The following is a 10,831-nucleotide window of genomic DNA, read 5'->3' as shown; positions in this document are numbered from 1 at the left end:
CTGGCGAGGGGCTGCCAGAATACTGGCCCAGGAGGAATTATTAGTTTTAGTATTGTTCGTTTTCAATTTTATGCATTATACCTAGTAGTTAAGTATCATCACGTATATGTGATGATATTATATATATATATTCTGTGATGAACTAATGAACAATTAATATATATATTATGAATTCCATTTTCTATCTATTTTTGTATACTAATTTGAATCTTGCTGTTATCATCCACATACACAGAATGGAAAGCGTATACGCACACATTGAAACAGAACATATAAGAATGGAAAACAGAGTACACACATTGAAACAAAGCAATAAACAGAGCAATACTATGATTGCTGTGAATACATAGCTATCCACGTCGAAACGACTTTTCAAAATAAAACACGTCCATGAGACCATGACCAGCAGCCCTTGCCTAGGGTAGCTCTTGGCTCTGCCTGAACTCGTGCAGGCGTTCGTCCAAGCGGTCGACACGCTCGCGGTACATCTGGAGCGCGATCTCGAGCTCCAAGTTGGCTATTTCATCGGAGATCACCAGCTCAAGGATGCGACGGCCATGTTCCTCTACTACGCCCAGGTGGACACCTGGGCCAAGGAGGCGGTCGAGCCTACGGACCAGCGCGTTGGCATCCTGCGGGTCTCGGACAAGGCGAACGGCGGCACCCATGCGAACGGCACGGCGGTCTTCCGGTGCAAGTATGGCGCAGCCGGCCTCTGGTGCAAGTATGGCGCTGAGGGCCTCTGCCCACTCCTAGCGAGGAATAGGGGTACTGACGGGACATGTTCCAGCTGCGACACCGTGTCGACAGTAGGCAAGCGCCGATGGATCCGCTCTTGCTGTGCGGCACGCCGCGCCTCTCACTCTGCGGCGCTCCAACGGTCTCGCCGTGTGGCGAGCCGCAGCCTATCAGCGCGGACGCGCCTAGCTTGCTCTGCGGCACGCCATCGATCATGTTGTGCGGCGAGCTGCAGCCTGTCGGCGCTGACATGCCTATCTGTCCATGATTGTCAAGCGCCAAAGGTCTGCTCAACCCTGGCGATGACGCACATTACGACGTCGTCCATCGCGTTGCCGGGGAGCGCCTCAGCCTCGAGGGGCCATGGCGCCTGCTCGTTTTCCTCGTCGACGAGGTTGATGGCAGAGGCGGCGCTTTGGTGGGTTGGCATGCTTGGAAAAGGTGGATGTGCTATAGGCTGCGCTTGCCACCTCTGTGCGTCGCACGCCCCCTATGCACAATATAGCAAGGTGGCGGGAAACAGGTGAGGAAATGGCGGGAAACAGTGGCGTATTCATAACATGCCATCAATTAATGGAAACTTAGCATAGAAGGAACATCGAGCTAGCACAAGAAGTAGATGATGATCAGATGAACACAGACCACACTAGGGAACCCGTCGGTGATGAATTCATCAATCCCAAACGCTTGAATACTAGCAAGCGTTTGGCCACAACACACACGGCCTATTCCATCACAAACAGGTCGGATGTATCAACTGTATGCCACGTATCGCACATTGTCAAAAAGTAATGCGGTAGACCTTCTTTAACATGTGTTAAAAAATAAAAAAAAATAAAAAACAAGGACCTCGAGGTTAAATTAGCTGAGGGAATGGGTCATTTCGGTCATTTGACCGAAATGACCTATCCTATCAGTTAATTTAACATCAACACAATTTCCCATCCAGTCACCCATCTGATGGCTGCTCCAGCCTGAGCACACTTAACTTGAGAGTTCTCTTACATGAGCTACTGGTGGAACAGCTAGTCCTTGCTGATAGGATGGCTCTTCGCATCAGTATGGTGTATCTGGATGACCGCCCGTCCCCCAATGGCCAATAGATGTTGTGTAGACAGAGCATATCACATACATCTTATTAGAAGCAATCGTCTGTGTTATTATCGGTCTTCGCACACATTTCTGATTACAGATCTGTTTGCCGCGTATCACACACATCTTGTTATATTGAACCATTTCTGTTCTCTTGCCTAATCACAAACAGTTCATCCGAGTGAAACGTATGCTGTACATCGCACACACCTTGATTGGGCTGACCGTTTCTTTTGTGTTGCCTAATCACAAACAGTTCATCCGAATGAACCGTATGCTGTACATCGCACACACCTTCATCTGGCTGCCCATTTCTTTTGTTCCTCCTCATCGCAAACAGTTAATTGAGCTGAACCGTATGCCTTGCATCGCACACGCAACTAAAATCTGAACCGTGTTTGATGCATCCTCCATCGCAAACGTTTTGCACCTTTTTTACGGTTATTTTACACCACCGGTTGCGATTATGGCATCGCACACAGTTCCGTCGAAGGGTCTCTGATCGTAGTGTCGCGTTAGCAGCAACCTGCAATAGTGATATCTGGACCAAGTATTACCATCAGTTTAATTGTGGAGTAGACACGCACATGCAAAAAAAAATATGCACGGGGCTAGTTTGATTTGGTACGGGTGGGTTTAACCAGACTAGGGGTACACTCGCTCGGGCCAGCGTGTAGAATAAACTTTGTGCGCTCAAGCTTACTTCAGCGCATAGAATAAAGTTTGTCCCCAATAGCACTCACTTATAGCTATGTCTTCAAGTTGCGTTTTCTGCACTAAGTGAATGTGATCGGACCCTTACCTCTCTATGCTTAACTCTTCGAATCTATCTAAATCTTCATATGCATTCTAATTGACATGTGTCCATTGTCTTCATCGTGTCCTTGTCAGTCCAAGATTTTGGGACCATTTGAATTGTTTTTATTCTATCCTTATCCATTTCGGATTTCGCCGGAGAAGCCAGAACAACTTCCCGCCCAAATTGTTGTAGTGGGCAAGTGGGGTTAAGCGTGGCAGTAAAAACTGTGCATGCATGCCACACGTCACGCATATACGAAGCGTCGGTGGAAAAACAATAATTTCACCCGGGTCGAACCCCTCCCTATAAATACTTCACCCCCACGGTCATTTATTGCCTTCACACATGTTGCTCTCTCCACCTCAAACCCTAGCGTCGTAGCTCAGATTCATCGTCGCCGGAGAAGAAGCGCTTCGTTGTCGCGACTTCTTCGTCTTCGTACTCATGCCGGCCGTGGATATCTTCGACACGCCACCGCCGTGGTTGTCTTCCACCACCAAGTTAGGGCGTGGGAGATCAAACTGCTCGGCTTTTCTGCCTCGTCGAGCTGTTCATCATCAGTTCATAGTGCGGTAATTAAAATCACCTTTTTACCGCTCGTTTGATCCGATAACATTTCCAGCATCTTCAAAAGTTGTTCTTTCACTTCCAATTCGTATTTTTAGTCGTTCTCACCCCACAAAGTATTTCACTTGTGCTACATGACTCGTAAGATTCCTCACTTGTACTTATTTTTGAATTCATACAAATCTGGAACCAACCTCACGCACAATGTAAATGTTTTCATAGTATGAAGTCATTATCTTGAAAACTGGTTTATCTTCAAAATCGTCTGAGAATGCATATGACCTCTCCTACTTCCCTTGTATCTCTAATTCTTTCACAGGTACATGTCTGTAGTTGAGTCACGTGGTTCACATAGTCTAAATTTGCAGACTTCTTACAGCTTCACCTTGACTCACCTGAAGCTAGCTCTTCTCATATCAGCCGTGTGAAGCCAGTCAGTCATGTGAAGCCAATCATACTTGAGAAGCAAATGGCTAAAGATAATGCTATTGCTCAGAGAAGGGGCAGAAGGCAGAGGCGTCACAACATAGCACTAGACCGTATCTATGACCCTGAGGAAACCTATGGCCAGCACAAATCGCGCACTCAGTGGATTAGAAGATATTGGGCAGAGGAATGGTTCTCTATCACTTTTCACACCTAAATATGTTGCCAAGAATGCTGCCAGGCCCCCATGGGCAGATATTGAGTACATGAAGCTTATCTCGAAGACGAAAGCAGACGCTATTGGGTTAGTCTTCTACCCATGTATGCTACGATATGCAATGCCACAAGATCCAGACCCAACCACATTCATTGGTGTCATGAGGATGATCTATTTGAAGCCACTACCAGTTGGTGAATCCCCCAGTTAAGTAGTCATGCATTACAATAGGAACCCCTAATTCTCTTGCAAATACAGCTCTCTTAATCATGTCTTCACATGTACCCGCAGTCGCATTCAAGTAATGCCCCTTGATTTCACCGGTTTCGGCCTGTGATTTATAAATAGCTTCGGCACAAAAGACAAAACGGTCTCTCTAGCGCATAAAACAAGAAATATTATGGCATCAATTTCAATCATGGCCCCGAGGCACCAAGGCCAAATGGATCTCATGAGGCTGAACCAAATTTGGTTGGCCCCCTTAATGACTTTGCAGCTTATCTTTCTCTCTATGCTGCACTTCATGTTGATGCTGCAGAAGCTCCTGGAGGAGAGCATCAAGATGTTGCTCCTAAATCACCGAAGCCTATGAGAAAGGAAAAATGTTTCGAAGGATAAAGAGCCAAAAGCCTCAAAGGCTGCTACTGCCCCAAAGGCTTCAAGAGTGAAGCCATTGAGATCTGCACCTTCTGAAACCAGTACACATTCTGAAACTGTGTCTTGGACTTCTTCGAAGAAAAAAGCATCTGCTGGGCGAGACCCCAAACCAACAAGCACTTTACATGATGATGATGACATCATCGACTTGTCTAACGATGACTTGGATGATGATGCACTTGAGCAACTGATCAATAACAAGCAGGGAAAGAGGCTGGCATCTTCAAGAACCTGCCTCTATTCGATCATGATTTCTCAATAACTTCATTGATGATTTGTTTCACGATCCCTCACTCTCCACCAATGATCTTCAGCTGCCCATAGACATAAGCATCACATTTCAAGGTTTCATTACCCAAGAACTGGGAGTTCTGCAAAAATTTCTTGAGCAAAAGAACCAGATCAATCATGAAAAGGAAGTCTTCAAGAAGCATGTTGACAAGCTTGGAGCCAAGGAAATAAAAGTCTTCTAGAAGATGATGGTTGATATGAAAGAATAATTTCATAAGGGCCGCGAGGAAGCAAAAGGCGCCAGAGAGCGTCTGAAGAAATATGATGAGAAAATAGTCCAAGCCCACAATGAGGGCTTGAAGAGAAAAGTGTTTGGCCGTCCAACAATTGATCCAAAATTGATCAAGACGAGAAGCCAGTGACTCCTGCTGTTGTGGTTTCAAGGCAAGAGATGCCTAAAGTTATCTTTCCATCAAACTTTCCTGGCGCGAAGCCATCTGCCTTGTCTGGTGCTCAAGAGAGGCAGAAGACAAAGTCTGCTAAAGCCGAAGCTCGCAAGCACAAGCAGCCTAAAGCCACTGCTCCCTCGTCCTCTCAAAAGCGCCAGAAGATGAAATCTTTAAAAGCTTCTCGCGGTTCCCAAATGCCTCCAGCTCCCCAGCAACCCGCTCAAGAGGAGCCTAATAACCCACAAGTATAGGGGATTGCAACAGTTTTCGAGGGTAGAGTATTCAACCCAAATTTGTAGATTCGACACAAGGGGAGCCGAAGAATATTTGCAAGTATAAGCAGCTGAGTTGTCAATACAACCACACTTGGAGATTAATTATCTGTAGCAAAGCGATCAGTAGCAAAGTAGTATGATAATTTTGATAATAGTGATAGCAGCAATAGCAACGGTAACAGTGATAGCAGTAGTTTTGTAACAAGTGTAGTAGTAACGATAGCAGTAATAACTTAGCAAGAACAATATAAGATAAATTCGTAGGCATTGGATCGGTAATTCGTTGGATGATATTCATCATGTGATAGTCATAACCTAGGGAGATACGGTACTAGCTCTAGTTCATAAATATAATGTAGGCATGTATTCAGTAAATAGTCATACGTGCTTATGGAAAGAACTTGCATGACATCTTTTGTCCTACCCTCCCATGGCAGCGGGGTCCAAATGGAAACTAAGGGATATTAAGGCCTCCTTTTAATAGAGAACCGGAACAAAGTATTAACGCACAGTGAACACATGAACTCCTCAAACTACGGTCATCACCGGGAGTGGTCTCGATTATTGTCACTCCAGGGTTGCCGGATCATAACACGTAGTAGGTGACTATAACTTGCAAGATTGGATCTAGAACATGGATATAATGGTGATAACATAAACGGTTCAGATCTGAAATCATGGCACCCGGGCCCAAAGTGACAAGCATTAAGAATGGCAAAGTCATAGCAACATCAATCTCTGAACATAGTGGATACTAGGGATCAAGCCCTAACAAAACTAACTCGATTACATGATGAATCTCCTCCAACTCCTCACCGACCAGCGAGCCTACGAAGGAATTACTTACTCTCGGTGGGGAGCATCATGGAATTGGCGATGGAGAAGGGTTGGTGATGACGAAGAACGAAGACCCCCCTCTCCGGAGCCCCAAACGGACTCCAGATCTGGCCTCCCGATGAAGAACAAGAGTTGACGGTAGCTCCGTCTCGTGGAACGCAACAATTCTTTCTCCCTGATTTTTTTCTGGAAAAATAGGATTTTATAGCGTCCGTTTCAGGGTCTGCGCGGCCACCAGGTGGGGACAACCCACCTGGGCGCACCTGGGAGGGCAGGCGCGCCCTGGTGGGTTGTGCCCACCCAGGTGCCCCCCTCCGGTGGCTCTTGGCTCCAGAAATTCTCTTTATTGATATAAAAAAATCCTCGCAAAAGTTCCGTTCCATTCCGAGAACTTTTATTTCTGCACAAAAACAACACCATGGTAGTTCTGCTGAAAACAGCGTCAGTCCGGGCTTAGTTTCATTCAAATCATGCAAACTAGGGTCCAAAACAAGAGGAAAGCGTTAGGAAAAGTAGATACATTGGAGACGTATCAACTCCCCCAAGCTTAAACCTTTGCTTGTCCTCAAGCAATTCAGTTGATAAACTGAAAGTGAAAAAGAAAAACTTTTACGAACTCTTTTGCTCTTGTTTGCATAAATAAGCTAAAACAGCTCCTGGGTTTTTAGCCAACATCATAATTAACCATGCCGACAATAACTCTTAAAAATTATATTAACTCATATCAATGACATAATTAGCTAGCAAGCAATAATAAGATATCTCAAACAGCAACACATTATCAAAACAACCATGATATAACATGACAATAGTGGTATCTCGCTAGCCCTTTCTGAGACCACAAAAGATGAGTGGAGAGCACCTCCAAAGTTCAAGCAGCGACTAAACATTGTAATTCATGGTAGAAAAGATCGAGTCATGATGCACCCAACATTAGCTACACACAATGCATCAGGATGACAGCAGTGCTCTCAGGTTCTTGCGCTTATTTTAGAAGGTGATGACACAACATAAAAGTAAATAGAAAGTCCTTTCACAGAGGGAAGCAGTGATTTGCAGCGGTGCCAGAGCTCAAGTTTTTAAAACAGAGGTAAATGATATTTTGAGACATGCACCCTTCTTGTCTACTTCACGACTATCAGTTATCAATATCTTCCATGCTAAGCACGCTAGTGGCGGTTCCCAAGCGATAAAAGTAAAGGTTTACCCCCCCCCCTCCACCATCAATCACACTCCACGGCTTGTCCGAAACAACGGGTGCCATCCATACCAACAACAGTCCCGGGGGAGTTTTGTTTAATTATTTGCATTTTGAGTTTGGGACTGGGAATCCCTAGTACCGCCCTTTTCTCGTGCGATGGTGAGTGAATAAACACCCAACCTGAGAATAACCCGCTTAGCATGGAAGATACCGACCACCTCCTGTCGTTCCATGAACGATCCAGGCACACAAAAAGGATATTTGTTTGAAGTTTTTGGAGATGGCACATGCAAATTTACTTAGGACGGCAGGGTAATACCGCATATAGGTAGGTATGGTGGACTCATCTGGAATAACTTGGGTTCAAGGTTTTTGATGTACAAGCAGAATTCCCACTTAGTACAGACGGAGGCTAGCAAATAGGTTGAGAAGCAGCCAGCTAGAGAGCAAAAACGGTCATGAACATGCATTATGCTTAAGTAACATTGGACACTAGCATGAGTAGGATATGAACACCATGAACATAAATATCGTAGAGGCTATGTTGGTTTTGATTCAACTACATGCATGAACATGTGCCAAGTCAAGCCACTTGAAAAATCAGAGGAGGATACCATATCATCATACTACATCACAATCATTTTAACGCAATGTTGACATCCAAGATAAATCATTATCCACTCCAAGCTACTTATGCATGGCATGAGAAACTATAATCTCTAATTGTCATTGCAAACATGTTTAATCATAATGGGCTGAATCATGGATACTAGGTTAAACATATTTACAAAAACAAAACAAGTCGAGTTCATACCCGTTTCTCTCTGCCATGGCCAGTTCATCGAATATCCTTTCACTTGCACGACCGAACGATGTGAAAATAATAATAGTGCAAGAGTGCCGTGGACTAAGCAAGAATCTGCAAACATTTTATTCAATAGGAGAAGACAAGGTAAAATGGGCTCTTTATTAGATCAACAATTATGCATACGAGAGCCACTCAACATTTTCATTGTGGTCTTCTCCTTGGTACGACTCAAATAAAAAGAAAAAAAATTCAGAGAAACACATTGAAATATTTTAGGAGCTTTTGGTATCCTTGAACAGGCAAATAAAAGGAAAAAGCAAAATGAGAAAACTATTTACACGGGAAAGCTCCCAACAAGCAAAAGAAGAACAAGGAAATCTTTTTGGGTTTTCTTTTTAGTAACACAACTAAGCATGCATAGAAAGTAAACTAACTACAACTATTTTTTTTGGGTTTTCTAAGGTTTTTCAAACACACAAGAAGAAAGCAAGAAAATAAAATTAAGCATGGATGATACAATGAAAAAGTGTGAACACCGACAACTGGAATGAAATGTGTGAACATGAATGTAATGTTGGTCGAAAACACATACTCCCCCAAGCTTAGGCATTTGGCCTAACTTGGTAAGCACTCAGTAGCCTAGATAGTAGTTGGGGTGCTGAGGAGTGGGCATCCACGCATCCCACTGCTGAGGCTCCTCCTCTGCTGCAGCCTGGTTGTTCCGATAGGCGATGATATCCGCAGGCATAATCCTATACCGCCCCTAGCAACAGGATAAAACAAAGCAGGAGTAGGCAATGGAATAATATCACGAGTGTTAATGCTTAAAACCAGGTTACAAGGAATAGGAATGTTAGGTAATCTCGTGCAATAAAATTGTTCCATGGCTGCGCGATCTAGGTAAACCTTGGTCAGAGGGTAATCATGAAGGCGTATCTAAACATTAAAGCGAGCCGCCAAATGAGTAGCGAAAATCCCACCATGTATTTTACCCTTGGACTTAATTATTAACATGGAGGCGACGTGCCACAATAGCTCCCAAGCTATAAGTGTTGTCGCCCTCTAGTGCACGAGTAAAATAGCAAGGTCTGGTGAACTGAGTGCACCCACCTTCTCTCTGGCAAGCAAGCATTTTGTAATGAAAAGAGCGAAATAATGAACAGCAGGAAAATGCAAGCCAGCGGAAGTGATACCCGACACCCCTCTCTCATATCCCACTGTCAACGTACGATAAAAGGCCTCAAACTCTGCCGGCCTAGGCTCTCCCAAACCACCATCAGCTGGAAGCAAGCATATTTCACAAAACTCAGTAAGCGGTATCTGATGGAAATCAGCGTATAAATTAAACTGCACCTCAGGAGGATTATTCCAAAGAAGGAAATTAAAACTTTGAACAAAGGTGTTTGTGAGGAGATGATACTGTTCACATTCAGCTGCGATGAAGTCGGTGAGGCCGGCATTAGCAGCATATTGTGTAAACTCCTGAAGGATTCCAGCCTCTTCCATGAATGGGTATGCAGCCATTCGCATGGCTGTACTTCCGCCAACCTCCGAGGATGGAGATCACTTTCAGACGACTCCCCAATAACTCCCTTGCAGTTCTTCTTAGAAGCAAACTTCCTAAAGATATTCATCCTTTTCCTATGAACAAAAATTCTGAAATTTTTTAGTCCACAAAATTTTCTCAACAAAACCTCACAAAATTGATAGCAACTACTCATAGGGATACATAGAGGCCTTAGCAAGCATTCAAACTACTTAGAACTCTAAGAATTCAACATATAAGCTCATCCACAACAGCACCAAGAGTAGCTAATTATTCAAAATATAAACAACTAAAACAAAAACTAATTGGACAAACAGAGGAGTCACATACCAAGCAACAATCCCCCGAAACAGTTTTGGAAACGGAGCTTCGAGCAAAGAGATCGAAATCCGCGGGTTTGAGAGCAAGAATAAGAGAGAGAGAGCAATGGTGAATTTTTTCTGGAGGTAGGTGATGATGTGGGATGAAGAGATAAGTGAGGGGGCCCACATGGGGACCATGATAACCCACAAGTATAGGGGATCGCAACAATTTTCGAGGGTAGAGTATTCAACTCAAATTTATAGATTCGACACAAGGGGAGCCAAAGAATATTTGAAGGTATTAGCAGCTGAGTTGTTAATTCAAGCACACCTGGAGATTAATTATCTACAGCAAAGTGATCAGTAGCAAAGTAGTTTGATAGTTTTGATAGTAGTGACAGCAGCAATGGTAACAGTAACAGTGATAGCAGTAATTTGTAGCAAGTGTAACAGTGATGATAGTAATAGTATCGCAGCAAGATCAATAAGGATAAATTCGTAGGCATTGGATCGGTGACTTGTTGGATGATATTCATCATGTGACAGTTATAACCTAGGGCGATACGGCACTAGCTCTAGTTCATCGATATAATGTAGGCATGTATTCCGTAAATAGTCACACGTGCTTTATTAAAAGAACTTGCATGGCATCTTTTGTCCTACCCTCCCGTGGCAGCGGGGTCCAT

This window comes from Aegilops tauschii, chromosome 6 (genome assembly GCF_002575655.3).
Source record: "Aegilops tauschii subsp. strangulata cultivar AL8/78 chromosome 6, Aet v6.0, whole genome shotgun sequence".
Lineage (NCBI taxonomy): Eukaryota > Viridiplantae > Streptophyta > Magnoliopsida > Poales > Poaceae > Aegilops > Aegilops tauschii.
The sequence above is the reverse complement of the archived record's forward strand: the minus strand, read 5'-3'. Positions refer to the sequence as shown.